The sequence below is a fragment of the Staurois parvus genome, unplaced genomic scaffold (genome assembly GCF_062004578.1).
Source record: "Staurois parvus isolate SC_StPar_1 unplaced genomic scaffold, SC_StPar_1.0 ptg000818l, whole genome shotgun sequence".
Classification (NCBI taxonomy): domain Eukaryota; kingdom Metazoa; phylum Chordata; class Amphibia; order Anura; family Ranidae; genus Staurois; species Staurois parvus.
Window position 1 is genome coordinate 10,422,184 of NW_028318614.1, and position 20,599 is coordinate 10,442,782.

The window sequence follows — 20,599 nt, forward strand, 5'->3', positions numbered from 1 at the left end:
GCAAACATGGTGCCACTCAAGTGAGTACGCATTGCCACTGAGACAATTCTTTGCCAAACTCTCCATGCATTTGTTTCTCATTTGGCTCTCAGTTGCGGCACAGTCCCACACAGCAAAGTGATCCTAGGTCTAGCCTGCTCTGTTAGCAAGAAAATAAGGAGGCTTCCCTTTCTTTTGAAAATCCTTGTTGCCTGGCTATTATTGATTAAAAAAATCTTTGTTTCTGGTTCATGATTTGGAAAGTATTAAAAACGGAGACAGTCAGACAAAAGGTATTTTCATAGGGAGGTCAGAAATGGCAGCCATTTATTTTACCTATACAGAATTCCTTTAACTCAGTGTGACAAGTGACAGAGTGATGTCATAAGTTGTAAGGAGGCTTTTGGCACCCTAAGGCAGTGCTTAGCCCTGGGAATTGGTAGTAGGCCCAGGGCTGCTGTTAGAAACCACAGGGTCCCATACAGCCAAATTGACAAGGCCACCCTCCCAAAAAAAACCAAACTGTTTACTATGCTTTAGTTATGAATGAACAAAGTGAGTGATTGGTACTGATCACTCATTGTGTTCATTCAGGAAAGGAAGAAGCTGGTAAATGTGACATATTTACTGGACCACTCTCCATTCAGAAGGATCCTTTTGTGTCCTTATAGCTGCCATTGAAAAGGAGAGGAGGGAAGCCGGCAGCACTGCAGGGGTGGGGGTACACAGGGGGTCCTGGGCAGCAGGGGAAAATGTATGGTGCACAGGGAGGGTGATGGGTGTGGTGGGGGTATTACTGTAGCCAATCCCCTGTATGTCTCTCTCTGCAGCAGCTGAAAGTCAGCGGGAGGGAGAGAAGAAAAAGCCGACTTTTAGCTCCTGCAAAGAGAGACATACAGGGGATCAGTTCCAGTAACTGCCCCCCTGCCACAACAGTCACCCTCTCTGCCCACATCCAATTCACCCATCTGCCTGGCGCCCTCTGCTGGCCTGGGCCCCGTACAGAAGGACTGGTGGTACTCCCTTATCCACGGCTCTGAGTAGGTCCATTGTGTACTGTGGAAATTCCCTGACACCCAAGGAGATAGAGGTTCCATTTGCATGGGCTTTATTTAATGCAACGAGATCCAACAATCTTTGCAAGGATCGCTTCACCTAAACTGACTCTAGCATGATGAGGCAGTTATGGAAGCTGTCATCACTTTCACATCATTGTGAAATGTTTATAAAAAGTAAAAAATCGATAAAATCAATGATTTACCATCTGCAAACAGCAAATATTAAAGTTCATAAAAAGCCAAATGTTTTTACATTTCTTTATAGATGGCGTGTGGAAGTACTGAAGCCTCAGTCAGATTTTTATGGCTGTGTCCATGCTGGGTAATTAATCCTTTCTTTTTGTACTGGTGACCATTGTCATCAGAACAGATAGTAATGGCACATCCATAATTTTTGGAAAATCTTCCAAAAAGAACTCCTGTTTCAGTGACAAGGGGGGGGGAGTCTTTTTTGGTGGGACTTTAATGCACAAATTACTTGTATGATAAATTTTAACAATTCAAAATAAATGTTTTATAGAAACAGCATGAAATTTTATTTTTACAATCTTCAAAAATAAATGTAAAACAACAATACATATTGCGGCGGTGTAATCAGAGATGGTATTGCAAATCAAATCATGGATCATGCATGGTTCGCACTTGACGCGCTTCGAGATCAACAAAAATCTTTTCTTCAGAAGTGCTTAAGAAGGCATGATGTATGATTCCATGTGAGGTAAAAACCGCCAGGAAATATTAAGAACAAATTGTTATGCGAACACAGCCACAGATTTCTCATATATCTCAGGCAAAAAAGATAAAACAAAAATTAATCACAGCCATCAAGCATGTTTCTTTGGATAGACCTGGTCACCAACACTTTCTCACGCAAATTCCTTGTGGTCATCGCTTTGCACTCACAGTAGCACTGCCCTACCAGTACCAACCGGCAGGTAATCTTGAAGGTGCATTTGGGTGGGGCCCCTTCAGGAGGCGTTTGGGCGGCATTTTTCATCCACCGGTCTCAATTCTTTCTTTATTAATTTTTGTTTCATCATTTTTTGCCTGAGATATATGAGAAGTCCGTGGCTGTATTCACATAACAATTTGTTCTTAATATTTCCTGGCGGTTTTTACTTCACATGGAATTATAGCCATCTTGAGCACTTCTGAAGAAGAGATTTTTGTTGATCTCGAAACGCGTCAAATGCGAACCATGCATGATCCATGATTAGATTTGCAATACCATCTCTGATGACACTGCCACAATATGTATTGTAGTTTTACATTTATTTTTGAAGATTGTAAAAATAAAATTTAATTCTGTCTTTATAAATAATTTGTTTTGAATTGTTGAAATTTATCATACAAGTAAATTGTGCCGTTAAAGTCCCACCAAAAAAGAGGACTTTCCCCCCCTATTTGTTAGGGATGTTGGCACTTTGTGTATTATATCCCTTCCTCTTTCTATCCTATTTCAGTGGTGAATGTTAAAGAGGAGATTTCCTTTCAGTTTGTAGAAATTTCCCTTCACTTCCTGTTGTGTCTCCAGGATATGGAAGTGAAGGAAAATCTCCTCATTGGGACACCGTCCTTAAAAATACCTCCTAAAAATACTATTGACTATAAATATTTCTTTTTATTTACTCTGGAATAGCAGTCGCATGACCTGCCTCCTCATAATCTGTCTGGACTGGTAGAGGAGCAGAGTGGCACATGCACGTGACACAATAATGAAGCATATGCACTGCTCCTGGACTATATCTACCTGAATGCACTGCTTCAGCAAAGTTTTAGAGGAGCATTCGCTCACATAGGTAGTCATGGTGGGGGTGTCTTTTTATTTATGTATGATCACACACAGGACTCCGCTCTCAGAAAAGCCCTCATAGGTGCAGTCCAGGTTGATGAAGGGCGTCATTTAGTCCAGAGGAATACAGGAGGCAGGTCCTTCACATCCAGGGATAGAGGAAGTAGCTGACTACTGCTTTTAAACCTGAAAATCAGCAGAGCAGGTCATTTTAAGCTTTCCATGGAGAAGAGGAAGGAAGGATTGACTGTTTTGGCTATCAGCATAACAATTTATTTCAGGTAATTATATAGCGCCGTCAATTTACACAGCACTTTACATATATATCATACATTCACATCAGTCCCTAACCCTCAAGGGGCATACAATCTAAGGTCCCTAACTTACATTCATACATACATATACTAGGGCCAATTTAGACAGGATCCAATTCACCTACCAGCATGTCTTTGGAGTGTGGGAGGAAACCCACATAGACACAGGGAGTACCCAGAGGAAACCCACACAGACAGAACATACAAACTCTAGGCAGGAGGTGCTGTGGTTGGGATTCGAACCAATGACCCTATTACTGCCAGGCAGAAGTGCTAGCCATTTAGCCACTGTGCTGGCCAATAAGCAAATGGCAAACCATTCCCTACTCTACTAGAAAAAAAATGGTTTACACTTAAAAGACAGAGAAAAATAGTAGAATGGGTAATGTAGATGTGCACTTATTGTGACTTGGTTTGATGAACAGAATGCAGCCGGGGTTTATAACTGTATAGTTAAAGATCTGATAAGGACCTGATGGCCACTGATCGTACCCACGTGTGAAATATACCCCTATGTGTTGTGTGATATTCAAAGACTGCCAGAATAAGAGGTGAGAAGAGGCTGAAAATTTCTAATCATTGCTTTCTTCCTTAATAAATTCATTATCCATATCTTTGGTTTATGCCATCATGTAATATTTCAAATTGACGGAAGAATGTAAAGAAATATTACAATGGCAAAAAACAGGACGCTCAGGACAAGGGCAGCGATGTTTAATGAACGGGCTGTGGTTCCGTAGCTTTGTGCTCCATGCGTATCTCCTTGATGCTTCCTGTCCCGAGACTGTGAGACAGAAAAAGACATCATTAGAATTTGGAAGTTTAAATCTGTTTCACATACAAACAAAGGACCACTTTATACTATATAAGAAAAGAAAGATAATAGGTTACAGAGTTCTTTTATCATGCTCAGGACAAGGTCATCCAGTGCCCAGGGTGAAAATAATGAACTGCATTTATCTACATACAGTTGTGCTCAAAAGTTTGCATACCCTGGCAGAAATTGTGAAATTTTGGCATTGATATTGAAAATATGACTGATCATGCCAAAAAATGCTCTTTTATTGAAAGATGATGATCATATGAAGCCATTTATTATCAAATAGTTGTTTGGCTCCTTTTTAAATCATAATGATAACCGAAATCACCCAAATGGCCATGATCAAAAGTTTACATACCCTGGAATGTTTGGCCTTGGTACAGACACACAAGGTGACACACACGGGTTAAAATGCCAATTAGAGGTTAATGTCCCACATCCGTGGCTTTTTAAATTGCAATTAGTGTCAGTGTATAAATAGTGAATGAGTTTTTTAGCTCTTACATGGAAGCACTGACTAGGGTAGATACTGAGTCATGGGGATCAGAAAAGAACTGTCAAAAGTCCTGCGTAGCAAGGTAATGGAACTTTAAAAAGATGGAAAAGGACATAAAAAGATGTCCAAAGCCTTGAATATGCCAGTCATCACTTCCACTAAGAAGTAGAAAATTCAAGGACCTCTTGATACCAAGCCAAGGTCAGGTAGACCAAGAAAGATTGCAGCCACAACTGCCAGAAGAATTGTTCACCTTCTTTTTTTCCCCTTGTCCCGGCACTGACCATTCCAAAACATTAAATATAAAAGGGAATGGACTAATGTATAAATTGATTATTGGGTGACATTTCATACATGTGCTAAAGCAATGTTACTTTCTACTTGAATGACATGAATGACACACAATCTATGAATGGAGGGGATGGACCTTTCAATCATTTGCTTATCCTCCATTCATAGAGCATGTTTCACGGTGCACTACCTGCTGCACTGGTGGATTACACCAGCGGGGGAAGTGGGGGTATCAAAGGGGGAAGATATCTGCTTAATGAGGACACAGCAGCACAAGGGACACATCTCACCGAATGCAAGTAACATCCCTTGTGTTGATTTATTTATTTATTTTAGCAAAACTTAAAGTGTTACTAAACCCAACAGTAAAATCAGTCTGTATATGCAGTAAAGCATGCTTGTTATACTCACTGTGGACCCTAAGGGGTTAATCCTCTGCACTGTGTAAAAAGGCAGTTTGGTCCTGTCTTCTCTGACCCTCCCCTTCTTTTGCTGTCCCCAATCCATCTGCCAAGGATGGAGTTACAGCAGCAGTGGCAAAGCTGCACATGCTCTGTTTGGTGTGTATTGCTAGAGAGTTTTTTGGGGAGGTTGCATGTTATCAGCAGGGCCAATCAGCACTGTCCAGACAGGGTCAGGGGTTATGCAGCCTCATAGCACAGTCAGAGGAGAATGAAAACTACTCCTACAAGATTAACCAGTGCTCGATTGGACAGAGAAGCCCCAAGACTACTATACATATACTGCTGATGAGAAAAGGTATTTAGCAGTATATATTTACTAAAATAATTGCATTTCCATGTTCTGTGCAACGTGGAAGACTGGATATAGTGAATGCAGGGTCTTGGGTTTAGTAACACAATACGTTGCCCATACATTACAGAATTTTGTCATTAAATTTCCTTTAGATTTACCTTCAGCTATGTAGTGCAAGGGCCTGCCTGTCTGCATACAAAGTGCTAAAGTTTGACTTCATATTACTGTATATGGCTTTGGTAAATCTAAAGGAAAATTGTACCAGAAAATTGTATCATGTATGGCCAGCCTTAGGCTTTAATTTTGAATACACATCTAACAATTGCTTTTGATAATTGCTTCCAGAATAATATATCACTTGGACCTGCTCTGGTTTTACTAGAAACCAGCGTACAAGCCCAGTTTCGTCCTAACTATGTATATGAGTCATGTGTTTGTACTTCTCTGGAACACAGCATGCGCAGGAAGAGAGCAGAAAAAGCTATCTATTGCGTAATAGGAAATGAGAATAGTTACAGTATTTGGTCCTGACATAAAGACCTATGATGTGGACTTATAGCAGAAACTCCAGTTCAGATTTTTGCCTAGGTACAAAGCATACATAAAACATTAAGAAATGGAAAATGCAAATGGTGGTTTGTATTATTTCCAGACAAATGTTTAGTTTTGCTTCCCTTGGCTGTTTGCCTCCTAAATCAGGCTTGCAGATTCCCACATTACAGGCTGCATTGAATCACTAAAAGTTGAAGTTTAATACAAACATTGGAAATTTCAATACAAAAAACAGTGAACTGCTTAAAGACTTTGCCAAGTTTAATCTTCGTTGCTGCCCTGAAGGTTCCATTTGCTGCTTAACAAGATACAATGGGTTGTGTTTGCTCAAAAGTATGTGTTTACAAGACAATAACAATCTGCATTCCAGAACTATTGTGGACATATTCCAATAAAGCAAAAGTGGGTCTATTAAAGTGCGCATGAACTCAAAAAGTGAACATTTGCTACCTTATAGGAAATATCTATTACTGACCATTCTGCCTAAGCAGTACCCTAAAAAGATCTTACTTTATCTTGAATTCCTGATGAAAAATAGAGCATGCTTCCTGTTCCCAGGCACTCCTGTACCATGTCCTCATATCTGCAACGTGAGATCATCTAAGGCACTCCTGGCTCTGACTTCAAGCCTCACAAGATTTAGAGTGAGATTTGATGATGTTGCTCTTGTACTGCTCACTGCTCTTTCTGGAAATAAAGCTGTATCTGAGGACATAAGATGCAAGGATCTCCCTGTTTCTGCCTTATTCATTCTATGGATCTGTGCTTACTAAACCACTCCTGCTGATTCTTACATATTGCCCCACCAGTCATCTGGGTGGCAGCTCCTCTACCAAGCTGACCGCCTTCACACAGTAATGAGGAAAAGATCACCTGCGGGAGCCTACAGGCAACACTGGTGACTAGTTGTTAGTATTTGGCTTATCTTTTTTCGAGTACAACTGCACAGTAAAAGTTCTCTTCAAAGAAAAAACATATTAGAGTATCAATGTTCACTTATTGTCCAAATGAAAAACTTAACTCCAGACCAGTTTTAGTTAGTTTTTAGTTTTGGTTAGATTGGGGAAGAGTTAACATTTCTTTCAGATTTTTGTATCTGTGCACATACAAGGTCATCCAGCTCCCATGGCACAGATGGGAAAGAAAGGGGGGTTCCCAGGGGAGAGGGGGTTGAGATATCAGGTATTGTGATTTGGGGGGTAATAGGTGCATGGTAATGAAATAGGTTGAGGGGGAAATGGGCAATTGGGAAGTTCTTTGGTGGGAGGTAAGGTGGTTCAGAGCTCTGTGCCTGGAGGGGGTAAACAGTGGGTAGACTAGAGCTGGTGACACTGGGCTGCAAGCTGCTTGAACTGAGGTGTATTGACATAAGTGACTGTCAGCACACCACAACCAGGAAGCTTCTTAGTAGTAGAATCCAGCAAAGAAATGTCTTCGGGAACAGAGAACTCCTCCTGCCTCAATTCAACAGCACAGTGTGTAAGCAGGTGTAGTATGTCTTCCATGTTGTATGTGGCACTGATGCTGTTTTGCTGTGCACGGGGAAGTGGAGACTAACAGGCATGTTGTTCCTCTTTGGCCTCTGTAGGTGTCATCAGGGGAGCTGTGGTCCGATTGGATACAGCAGCTCTGAATGACTTTGGAAGCCATATATAGCATGGGCGGTGTTAGTAAATAGCAGTGCCCTGCTGGGGATGGTGCACATTTTACAATTGGCTAAAGTAGTAAAGGGAGCCATGCTGGTAAGGGACAGAGAGTTAGCCCTAGGGAAGTGTTCCTGCTTCATCATCCTCCCATCTTCAGTGCAGTATTTTTTTTACATTTAATTATTTTATTAAACTATTTTTTCCCGTTACAAAAACACAGCAAAGTATCATTTACATCCAAAATACAAATATTCCCTTAAATTTTGCAATCCCACCTCCCCACTACACCCCCCCCCTTACCCAAACCCCTTAACAATTTACCCCGGTCCATTTAGCTCTTCCCTTTTCTTCCAATCCATTTGATTGTGCATTCTACTCCATACTCTTAATACCTCCTGTGTCAATGTACTACTAGTCTCATCCATAGTGCAGTATATTAGGACTTGCATCACTACCCTGTCTGTCAGTCACCCCCTATGCAAATTCTGCCCTGGTGACATAACCTATACCTATGTACTTCAATGTTGCTGGACACTGTCAAGTTATCACCAACATCTCTAAGAGCAAAAACACTTGCTTCTCAACCGTGTTGCCAGTGGCGCTGTGTTTGTGGATATTATATTGTTTGCAACGGTTACCAGTTACAAACAAGTGTGCCAGTTACAAAAGCCATTATACTAGTGCAAGTGATTGCAGATTACTGTCATTCTGTTGACTGTTTACTTAAAACCCTACAGTTCAAGAACAGGAGTCATTCCTCCTCTTTACCCAATTCCTGGACCTGACCATATTCTGGCATAGTCAGCAGGATATGCCTAGCACAACTGGTTGCACAGACTAGGGTCTAATGCCCACCAGGGCATCCTTAGCAGTTGCCCTAGCACTAGTACCAAAGTGCAATGGCTTTAACATCTCACTAATGGGACTGGGAAGAGTTGATAGAGAGTGCGTTGCGCCTCTATCAATCACCCACCAAGCTAATCTCTGAGCTACTTTTTGAACTTAGGTTCTACATATGCAAACAGCAGGAGGGTGAGAGTTTAAATCACTGTGGCCTCACAGAAGCTATGGAAATGGTAGGAAAAATATGGGCTGATATATATGCTCTGGACAAACTATTATGGGGCAAGTTCATTGGCGGGGTGAGCATGGGCCTAGTATATCAGACCCTACAAGAACGGGTGAAAGCACAACCGTCTCTCACCTTTAATGATGTCATAGTCATGGTAGTGGCCCAAGAACAGGAAGACGCAGAAGCTACTGTGGCAGTGACCAAAAAGTGATCCGATGTTCCTTAGAGAGCTGCTGGCACTGTCACCTCTTTCCTTCTTACATGTAGAGGTACATGAGTTGACACAGAATATGGCCTCTCTACAGCAAGAGATGACTTCTTTCAAGCAGGAATTAGCTCAGTGCTCTCGGGGAGAAACCTCTTATGAAGAGACCGCAATGAATACCAAAGGTGTTGGCAGTGTGGGTGCTTTTGCCAGGAACAGCAGCCACACCGAAAACAGGGGTATTCCTTGCAAGCTATTAAACTAAGTGCCCCAGGGCAGCATGACAACCTACCTGCAATTACATGGTCTCTCCAAGTCTGGTGGTTACAGCACTAAAAAATGGACAACCAGTCGATACAGGATATGAAGTTATCACCATGGAATATGACTGTTATGCAAAGCGCTTTGACACCCGGGACCAGCTAGACCCACCATGGCTGAACTTAAAGACTGCCAACAACTTACCCATCATGGTGGAAAGGGTTACCTGGATGACAGTGCATGTCTTTGTCCAGACGCTGGAGCAGGTTGGAATTGTGGAAATCCACAGCCTGGTAGTTTCTGTGATACCCATGGTCTTTGGAATCAACATCCTCAAGGATCTGAACCTTTCCCAGCTCTTAACCAAATTAGAAAGATCCTTTGGCTCCCAGCGGAGTTGCAAGCATTGGGTAGTCTGGCAAAACTTAATCCATGCCTGTGAGCAGCCATAAGGAGAAAGCAAAGTAGCAACCAGCGAGAATGGGAATAGTTTGTATACTGCCAAAGCAAAAGTTAAGGTTAGCTCCACTACAAAGACATCTGGCCGTTGCCTGTAGGGGCCCATAAGAAGTTACAAGGGTCCTCTGTTATGGTTGAGCCCTGCAGGGATGTAACTGGCTGGTGGCCCGAACTCTCTCCAAAGTGCTGGTTCAGTTGAATAATCTGGGAGCCACACCTGTTCTGCCCAGCTGGATCATACTGGCTGATATCTATGCAGTGCCTTCCAACCTGACGTTGAGTCGCTGCTTCCATGTCTCCCATGGATACTGAGTACCAACAACTACTTGACCAGCTGGCTCTTTCCTTCCTGGAATTTCTACTGTCTTAGCGCATGATACATCAGCTGCTGGAAAAGCATATTTTGGTATCTGTAGCAAGTCCTCAGGACTACAAATGTACAGAGGTTCTGGATCACCCCAACCAAACTGGGGCTGCAGCGCCAATGCATGAGTGGTACCAGCACATACCCACTCATTTGTGTCAAGAGGTTGAGGATTTAATTAGTAATATGCAGCAGAGTGGGATTGTGGGTGAGAGCTGTAGCCCCTGGGCCTCATGTATTGCTTTAGTTTGGAAAAAGACAGAAGTTTGTGTTTCCATGCAGACTATCATAAACTTAATGCCTGCACCCATCAGGATGCCTACCCATTGACCAGGGTAGAAGAATCTCTTATGGTTCTCCAGTTGTGAATAACAAGGCTTGTATTGATGGAACAGTTCAAGTATACAAACTACCCAGTGGGCAACTCTCCCAGTTCTGTGCAGCTTGCAGAATAGAGCAGGTAAGATGCACTGACAGCTTCTGTCTCCAAATGTTGCAAGATCTTCGTCCTCCCGTTGCTTTCGGACACAGAATCTCTGTCTCAGCTCCAGGTCTGGTACCTTTTCTTTGAACAAGCCTTCTAGATGTGACACAATCTGTTCCAGTGTGGCCCATTCCTCTTCTGACAGGGCCATCACCTCTAGGGCTTCATCCTCTAAGGCATTAATAGCCAGCTCCATAATCAGCTGGGCCAGGACCTGGTACAGACGCACAGCACTCCCTAGTCTCTCTTCCCACTCAGCCAGGGGAATTTTTGAGCCATTGAACTTAGGTACTAGGGCCAGAGCCAATCCTAGCAGAGCCATGATAGAGCCTATTCCTTCTTCTGCACCTGCTGCAAGAAGGTACATATCTTGCCAAAAGCCACCAAGTATGAGTAGGTGCAGTGTGGTGCAGCGGCAGAAATCCTGCAAAATCCAGTTGTAAATAACAAGGCTTGTATTGCTGAAATGGCTCAAGTACACTGTGACAAACCCAACCAGGACAGAGGCTTTTGGAGGGGACTGCAGGCTAGCCTCTTGCCCACTGACCATGGCCCTGGCATCTGAGGGGGTTCTATTCTTTAATGTGTGCCTGGGGGGGACCTTTGGAGTAGTTTATTTGGGATTCAAGTCCACATCTCCCCAAAACACACACTCTGAGAACTGGAGGACCAACATACAGATTTGGGGTCTTTGTGCCAAAACTAGCATTGACTGCTTCAATCCCCTCTTTCCCAGACTCAGAGACTCTAAGAAGATGTTGATGTAATTAGCAAAATGACCTGATGTGAGAAATCTTGTTGTAATGTGTATATTAAGGTGTTATATGTTTACTATCTTCTCCCATTGTGTGTCTCCTAGGTGTGCATTCTCATTGTTAATTGAGTCACCTATTGTGGGTCTGTTGGCAAATCCTCTTGGAGGCTCCTACATAATGAGATTAGACTGATGTCAGCTTCACCTCATTATCTAATCGGTGTGGGATGTAATATTTGTTTTATTGTTCATGTGGGGGCACTGCCCCTATTTCTGGAGTGCATAAAAACTGTATTTCTGTTCAATAAAATAGTTCCAGTTTGCAACAAGCTAGTGTCGTCTAGTCTTGGGTGCAATGCCTGGCTATAATACCTTGGTCCTGTGTCCCAGTGGCGAAGAAGCGGTTCTCTGATGGAAGGCATAAGCTGGGTGCCAGGCGTTCCCTCACATACACAAACTACCCAGCCGGAGAGTGTCATGCTAGGGAACACTCACAGTTCTGTGCACCTTGTAGTATAGAGCTGGTAAGATGCATCAACAGTGTCTGTCTCCAAAGACAAAATGCGGCCTGGCCTGTCTGAACCCAAAGGGGGAGGCTTCCGATGCAGGGTGGCATGTCCCTAGCCTGTCCCTACCCATCTAAAACCTTTCCCTGCCTCTTGTCACTTTCCCTGACAGATGGATGCTCTTTCCTTCCTCTGTCCACTGGCCAAAAAGCATGCCAGAGCCTGGGGGCAGGCACCTAAAAAGGTTCTGCTGACCCAACATGGTTGCTGGGGTCACCTGGATGCAGCATAGCCAACCGGAGCACTGCCTCCATTGGCTAAGAAAACATAGAGAAACCAGGTTTCTCCTAACCTCCTCTCCAGCTGCAGCACCGGTCCGACAAGATGGCCTTGGGAACACCCCTGGGACTGTACAAACGTAATTGTATGCCTTTTGGGCTGGCCAATGTCTCCAGTACTTTCCAAGAGCTGATGGAACAATGCCTAGGAAACTTTATTTTGAAATCATGTTAATATACCTAGATGTATGCAATAGAAATACTCCTGTGTTGCCACTAGTGTCTCAAAAAAAAATATTATTTAGATCTAATGTGCTCACATTAATACTGTGGCGACTCGTGAAAATTGAAAAAGAAATTGCCTCTGCAGATACTTGTGACAAAATGTAAATAATCCCAATCAAAAGTGCTAACAAAGTGACAGAGCTGCTGCGGACACCTTACAGGTGCTTTTATTGATTTTAACTAGCAAAACAAAAAAGGAAAACCAGTCAGGGTACATACTGACAGGCTAGAAGTACAAAGAAAAAGAAAACAAACGTTCACAGTTTCATATAAACATCACAAATATAGCCCATCAGAAGTACAACTCTAACATCACAGCTGGTGAGTTTCCAATATAGGCACATATGGTACAAAAACAATATACAGAAAGGTAAGGCACAAAACCATAAATCTCATACAAGATCACCAAAGCAACAGGGTATAAAACACATCCCAAGGAGGTTCAATGGACATTAAAGTTCTATCTCACCAAAGACTGCAGAGGTCCAGGATGACCAAATTTTGTCAAGATTTATTTTTTGGACACCCTCTCGCAGAGTAACTCAGCTTACACATAGGTAAGGCACTATTTACCAAATCAATCCAGATATGCAGAGTTGGGGGGGTGACTTTTTTCCACCATAAGACAATAGCCTTTTTTGCATAAAAAGTAAAGGAATCTAAATAAGGTTTTTTGAGAGACATTAAGGTCCTCCTCCTCAAGGTCTCTAAGGAGACAACGAGCTGGGGTATATATACAAGGCAAGGCCAACTTTTCCTCCATAAACAAAGTGACTAGACTAAAATCACCTCACCCCTGGGCAATCCCAGATCATATGAAAAAAGTCTCCAGTAGTAACACGACAACGATAGCAGTCTGGAAAGTCCAATCTACCCATGGCATACATTCTAAGTGGAGTGTAGTAAATTCTATGTATATATTTTAGTTGAATCACCTTATCCCCTGCTGCTATAACCCCAGAGAGCTGGTTGCCCAGCACTTCAGGCCATGTCTCATCCTGTAATGTTGTATCAAAAGAAAACCCCAATGGTTGGGACTTTAAAGGCATCAGTAAATGGGTAAAAATATCAATCTTTATTAAACATCAATTTATTTAAAATGTCATCCATAAAAATATTATATGGACGGTTACTTTGAAAGTAAGTACAATATCAGCATCCAAAGGTGTATCATGAACAACATCTGACGTCGGATGTTGTTCATGAACTCTGTAATGTTGATATGTCCTTGTATGGTTATGTTGTACTTACTTTAAAAGTAACCGTCCATATAATATTTTTATGGTTGACATTTTAAACAAATTGATGTTTAAAAAAGATTGATATTTTTTACCCATTTACTGATGCCTTTAAAGTCCCAATCATTGGGGTTTTCTTTTGATACAACTATATTTTAGGGATGTTGGCATCTATTAGAATTACCTCATGATCATCTTTTTCATTCATCCTGTAATGTTGGTATATCAGACTGACATTGAGTTTTGATCCTGTCTACACAGGAAGTATGCGTGGATATTAACCTGGAACAGTACTTAGAGACCAACTTGGCATGATCATGCTCAAATAACAATAATTCCAGTCCCGAGGGCTCAAGATGAATATCACGCGGGCCAAACTGAGCCGCCACTGCATGTCGTAGCTGTACATAGTAAACGCCCAGTTCAGCCCTAACTACAGGAAAATATTTAAATGTCCCAGCAACAAATAACTGATGGGCATACATGAGCCCTACGTGGGCCCAACACTGCACATCAGGAAGCTTAGCAAACTCTGACAGACTCTTGTTGAACCATAAAGTGGCATTCAGGGACTGAGAGAGAGGAGATCCATTTACAAATATGACAACTTTTATAAGAGAGCTTCAGTACAGTTGCCCCATAGAAGGATACGGGCCCTTCCTATAATGCAGATTGATCAATGCTTCGTACGATTGCATAAGGGCAGCCTGAAATGTGACCCAGGCTTTATTTGAATCAGGGAGAAACCACCAATGAATGTGAGTCAGCTGAGCAGCCAAACAACAGCACTGTAAATTGAACAATGCCAAACCACCTCTTTGTACTGGAAATTGTAAGGTTTTTAGATAAATCATAGGGGGGGGGGGTGCGAACCTCACAGAAAAGATGTCAAAAGGGCATTAATGTCCACAAACTCTTCTTTGGTAGATAAATAGGTGCATTCCAGAACACATAAAGAAACCGAGGTACAAAAATTATTTTAAATAAGTTTATTCTGCCCAATAGAGTTAAAGGCAATGTAGTCCAGGTATGCTAGCAATCTTTCAACCTAAGAACTAAGGGATAAACATTATTATTTTCAAGGTATCTGTTTAATGGTAATTGGATCTCAATCCCAAGATAACAAAATTTAGAAACTATTTGTAAAGGAGTAGTTGCAGGAAGAACTATACTAGCCTTGGAAGCCAAGGAAAAATACTGGACTTTCTCCAATTCTCTTTAAAACCAGAAAATTATATAATTATACAGGATTTATATAGCGCCAACTGTTTGCTCAGCACTGTACAATATAACGGGAGACAATACAGTTCAATACAAGGGATAGGAGGACCCTGCTCCTTGGAGCTTACAATCTAGGAAAGGAGCCAAATCGAGAAATGGCCGTCAGCGCATTGGTAAAAGAGTCTGCAGAGTCTGCCATGTATAGGAGCATGTCATCTGCATATAAAAATGTTTTTTATTCATAAGTTATGGCAGGGTCTTGCCTAATAAGAGCTGCCAACGACTCAATAGCGATGGCAAACAGCAGAGGCGAAAACGGGAAACCCTGCCGTGTGCCAAGAAACAAAGGAAAGGCATCAGTTATATGGCTATTAACTCAAATTGATTGTGCATATAATAGTTTGACCCAGGACATACATTTTATACCAAATCCAAGCCGCTCAATGGAATCGAAAGCCTTATGTGTGTCAAGTGACACAACTTTAGTGTCAGGCTGAGTAGGAGAAACCTGAAGGTGAGTGACAAACAGCACAGGTTAATTGCAGTAGAGCGTTCCGGTATAAAGCCCATCTGATCCGAATGAATCAGCTCAGTAATAGCCTCATTTAATCTACCAGCCAGGACCTTTGCTAAAATTTTTGAATCAACATTAATCAGCGATATTGGGCGGTAGGACTCACAATGCCTGTGATCCTTGTTCGGCTTTGGTATCAGAACAATTAATGCTTCATATGAAATAGGCAACATCCCCTCCTCAAAGACTGCTGAGTACATAGATACCAGTTTAGGGTTCAAGTAATCCGCATAGGTTTTATACCATTCAATAGGATAACCATCCAGCCTTAGGGTTTTATTATGAGTAAAGTAGGCAATAGCAGCATCTATTTTTTCTAGCATAATAGGTCAAGCTAATTCAGCAGCATCAGCCTTAGAAAGAAATGGGAGTTGTATAGAAGCCAAATAAAACTGCAGATCCTCTTGGTCATATGCAACTCTGGGGATGTTTTCAGGGTATGTGTAATATCATCATATATAAATGGTATAGACGTAGGGGGAGAATCTATTCTGGCCAAGTAAGGAAGAATCCTACTATTTTTAATCACCAAATTCAAACAAACGCTGTTTCTGATATTTTTTTTCTGAGTTTTTTCTATTGGACCTGAGCTTTTTTCATCACCCCAGCGATGGTTCCTCACAGGATGGCTTTAAAGGCATCCCATGCTATACCTACAGACGTCCCCATGCTATTCTCATTCCAATAATTACAAATATTGGTGGCAGTCGCAAAGTGGAAACATTTCTCCTTTAACCACAACTGGCTCAGATGCCACAAGGTATACCCTTGAGAGATCAACAAACTGAACTTAATAAGTAGGGGAAAGTGATCTGAGATCGCCCTAGGTAAGTTGTGGATCTCCATCACTCTGGGCAGAAGATCAGAAGACACCAGACAGACATCTAGGTGGGACAGGGAGTCATAAGTGGCAGAATAACAAGAGTACTCTTGGGTATAAGGATTTATCCAGGGGCAGCAATCAGTCAGATTATATTTCAATATACAATTAGCTAGCGGAGAGGAACAATGAGTTTCAGTACGAAACCTGTCCAGCACGGGGAGATGAGGGGGAGGAGCCTTGTCATGGCGGCGTAGGAGAGCACGGAGCGGGTGCTCTCCGAATCACCTACACCACCCCAGATGCCAGCATAAGAGAGACCCGGGGACTTACCCACGAGTGACGGCTCTGGAGCGGGTCCGGCGGCCCGGGAGTGGAGAGAGGAGGGTGTGCTGGACAGCGGGGCTTGCTGCAGGAGGTCCGGACTGGTGTGCAGGGCTGCTGGGAGAGCAGGGAGTCACAAAGACACGTGGAGAGCCGCGGGGCATTGCTGGGAAGGGGAGAAAGCCGGCCGGTATCTGAAGTGAGAGTGCAGACGCCGGCTCGCTCTCCCCCCCCCCTCGCTCCCCACTTGCAAAACCTTCAGGAGAGGACCCTCGTGTGGTGGATGACCCGCTCCCCGTGTGTGTTGAGCTTGTACACAGGGGAGTAGGGGTCTGAGGAAGAAGATCCAGAGGAGTCCCCCTGAAGAGAGCTGTGGGAAGCTGAAGATAGCAGCTGGTGGCTCGTGGCTGCCTCACCAGAAGAAAAGCGACTAGAGGGTGAGTGTGAGCAGCACGACCTAGCAAGTTGTAATTATATAGTGACTGTATGTTCAAAGAGGGGTGGACTCCCTGGGGAAGATTAAGTATAAAAGTAACTAACAGCCCTACAAGAAAAAGGAGAGCACAGTGGGAAAGTGGAAAATAAGCACGTGTTGAATCTTAGATACCTGGTCTGTAACTGTTAAACCAAGGTGGTTCCTGTATTTAATTGAATAAAACCCACAGAAGAGATGAAGAATAAAAATGTTAAAAGTAGTGGGCTAAAGGGGTCCCAAGTAGGCACGATAAAAAAATATACGTCTCAAGGTAATGTGACCCCAGAAAGATCTCAAGATATCGGTGATAAAAGTGAGCTGGAAATGAGCTTGGAAGCTAGCCCGAGACTTTCCCTGGGAATAAAGCATAATAGCCAACAAATATTAGAGAATGTGGAGAGGAAAAATCTGGAAAGTGAACTACAGGTACCAAATAAGAAAGAGATGGCAGATATGTTCAAAAGTCTAGAAAAAACAATAAAACAAGAACTGACAATCATATGAGTGATTTAGGGCAGCTACTATTGCGGATGGAGGAGACAGAGGAAAGAATTAAAAATCACGCCCAATCTATCTCTGGTTTAGAAAAAAGGACAAAAGATATTAAGAAAGAGCAAAAAAGACTGTTGTATAGGATGGAAGTACAGGAAAACAGGGAAAGAAGGAAGAACTTTAGGGTAAAAGGTATCCCGGAGTCCGTGAAGGAAGAGGAAGTGAGAGACTTTATCTGTAAAATCTTAAACTCCATAAGAGAGAGACCAGAAACAGAACAGGTGAATCTGGAAGAGGTTTTTAGAATTGGAAGGATCCAACATGGAAATGGAAGTGGAGAAAATAAACCCAGAGACATAATTGTCCAATTCCAAAAGATGTTTGATAAAGAAGAGATATGGAGAAAGATTAAGGGAAGATCAAATATTAAATATGGAGAAATAAATGTACAGATATTTGCAGATTTGACAACAGAGACACTTAGGAGAAGAAGATCTTTGAAACCCCTGTTAGAGCAAATGAAAAAACAAAATGTGCACTATAGATGGGGTATTCCTGAGTGTCTAATCGGATGGAAGAATGGAGCCACAGCCTACTTGAGATTTCCTGAGGATTTAAGAGACTTTTGTAATAGACTTGATTTGCAAACTATAGAAATTTCGGGTTGGGAGGAGGAGGTAGAAGATAGTGGGGCCAGAGTAAGCGAAGACTGGCAGTTAATTGGGAGGGGAAGATAGAGGAGGAAATATATATATATATATATATATATATATATATATATATATATATTTTTTTTTTTTTTTTTCTCTCTTCCCTCTCCCTTTTTCTTTTTCTTTCTTCCTAATTCCTGTTCACCCGAAGGAAGTACATTTTAGTGGAATCACCTTGAGTTTATGAAATAGATAAAGGGCATCTGGGGGGGTGGGAGGTGGGAGAGGCCGTCCATGGGAGGAGCTCAACCCCAAGGTACAAAATCTATGAAGGGTCTAGATCCTCAACAGATTTATAGGCAAACTACAAGCCTAAAATGGGTGGGGAGGAGGGAGGAGGAGGGGGGAAGGCAAGTAATAGGCTTAAAGTGGAAGGGAGGGTGGGAATTGGAAGGGGAGGGGGGAGAGGGGTTTTTTAAAACTGACATCTGCCATAAAAGAAGAGAAATGGAAGAGGAAAAGAGATGGTATAATAGAAAGATGACAAATAAACAAAGGATGGAGGAAATACAGTTTATAACTTACAATGTAAATGGGCTGAATTGCCCAAGTAAACGATTTAGGTTATTTAGAGAACTACAGTATAGAGCGGCCTCAGTAGTATTCTTGCAAGAAACGCATCTTGAGCTAAAAAAAAATCTTAAGTTGAAATCTAGATACCACCCGGTTTGGTACTATGCAGATTCTCCAATCAAGAGAGCGAAGGGGGTGGCTATAGGATTTGCAAAAAATGTTAAGTTTGAATTAGAAGATAGGAATACTGATCCGGATGGGAGGTTTCTATTTTTGAAAGGCAAATTGCAAGATATTGAGTGTACGCTAGCAAATATATACTGTCCTAACAGGAAACCAGAGATGTTTTTGAAAGGGGTTCTGAAGAAATTGATGGATTTCTCTAAGGGATATTTAATAGTGGCCGGAGACTTCAACCTATGTATGGATGCACAAATAGACACAACTTCTACAGTGCCGAGAGAGGGAAATAAGTCAATGAGAATTTTGAAGGAGGTGATGAGAGAGAGCCAATTGGTGGATAGCTGGAGAATAGTAAATAACAGAAATAGAGACTACACCTTTTATTCTAATACTCATAAAACATACTCCAGATTAGATTATATATTGATAGATCATCGTCTCATCGAAGATATGTCTAATGTTAAGATAGAAGTAATGACCCTCTCGGATCATGCCCCCGTTGCATTAAAATTAAGATGGGGAGGGAGGTTGGCGGGAGGACTGACATGGAGGCTGAACGAGGCACTTCTCATGGATAAAGATACTGAACGGAAAATCAGGGAGGAGATAGGAAGATTTTTTGAGGAGAATGAAACGGGAGATGTGTCAAGGGCTACAGTGTGGGAGGCGCATAAAGTATACATCAGAGGAATCCTAATTGCGATTGGAGCTAAGAAAAAAAGGGAAAGGAGAGAAATGATTAGTGAGCTTTTAAAGGAAATAGCTGAGTTGGAACTCCTACATAAAAGTAATATAACGAAAGAAATAGAAGAAAAAATGAAAAAAAAGAGGGAAGAATTAGAGAAAGTGTTGGAGGAAGAAAAAACGAGAATTTTTCATAAGATCACGGGAGAAAGATATAGATGGGGAGATAGACCGGGTAAATATTTGATGAGAACTCTGAGGAAGAAAAAAAATAGAAATTATATAGATAAAATAAGAAACTTTAGAGGAGAATTAGTCCACTCAACTAAAGAAATTGCAAAAGTTTTCAAGGATTACTATAGTAAACTATACAATATTGCCCCCAACGACCCTACAGATAAGAACAAAAAGATAAATGAGAAAAGAAGAGAATATCTAAGAAAAGCGGGATTACCAAAAGTAAGCGAAGATTTGTTAAACTCCTTAGAATCTGAAATCTCCCAGGAAGAACTAAAAATAGCATTAAAAAGCTTTAAATCGGGGAAAAGTCCGGGCCCAGATGGGTATACCGTGAGATACTATAAAAAATATAGTGACTTACTATTACCTAAACTAAAGAAATATATGGATGCGTTGGGAGGAGAGATGGAGATAAGACAGGAATCCCTACAGGCCCAGGTGGTTTTGATACATAAGGAAGGTAAAGATATCTCCCAGTGCTCAAGTTATAGACCGATATCATTGCTGAAAACAGATACGAAGTTGTATGCAAAGGTCTTAGCGAATAGGTTGAAGGATCTGATGCCAGATTGGATACATGGGGATCAGGTGGGTTTTGTTAGAGGAAGGGAGGGTCAAGATAATGGGTTAAGATCCCTGATGCTTATTCAAAAAAGTCGAACGGGAAAAAACCCAGTACTGTTGCTCTCAATAGATGCGGAGAAGGCGTTTGACAGGGTTAATTGGAGTTTTATGATGGATATGCTAGAGGCC

General features: G+C 42.0%; 1 pseudogene across 1 annotated transcript in view; it reads right to left on the reverse strand.

The window, feature by feature from the left end:
- Window positions 1-3,079: 3,079 nt before the first annotated feature.
- The window catches only part of LOC149444069 (dispanin subfamily A member 2b-like), a 43,652-nt pseudogene continuing 26,132 nt past the window's right edge, over window positions 3,080-20,599 (reverse strand). Inside the window, exon 2 of the transcript XR_016306579.1 lies at window positions 3,080-3,927. The product of XR_016306579.1 is annotated as a dispanin subfamily A member 2b-like (transcript). The remainder of the gene's footprint in view (window positions 3,928-20,599) is intronic.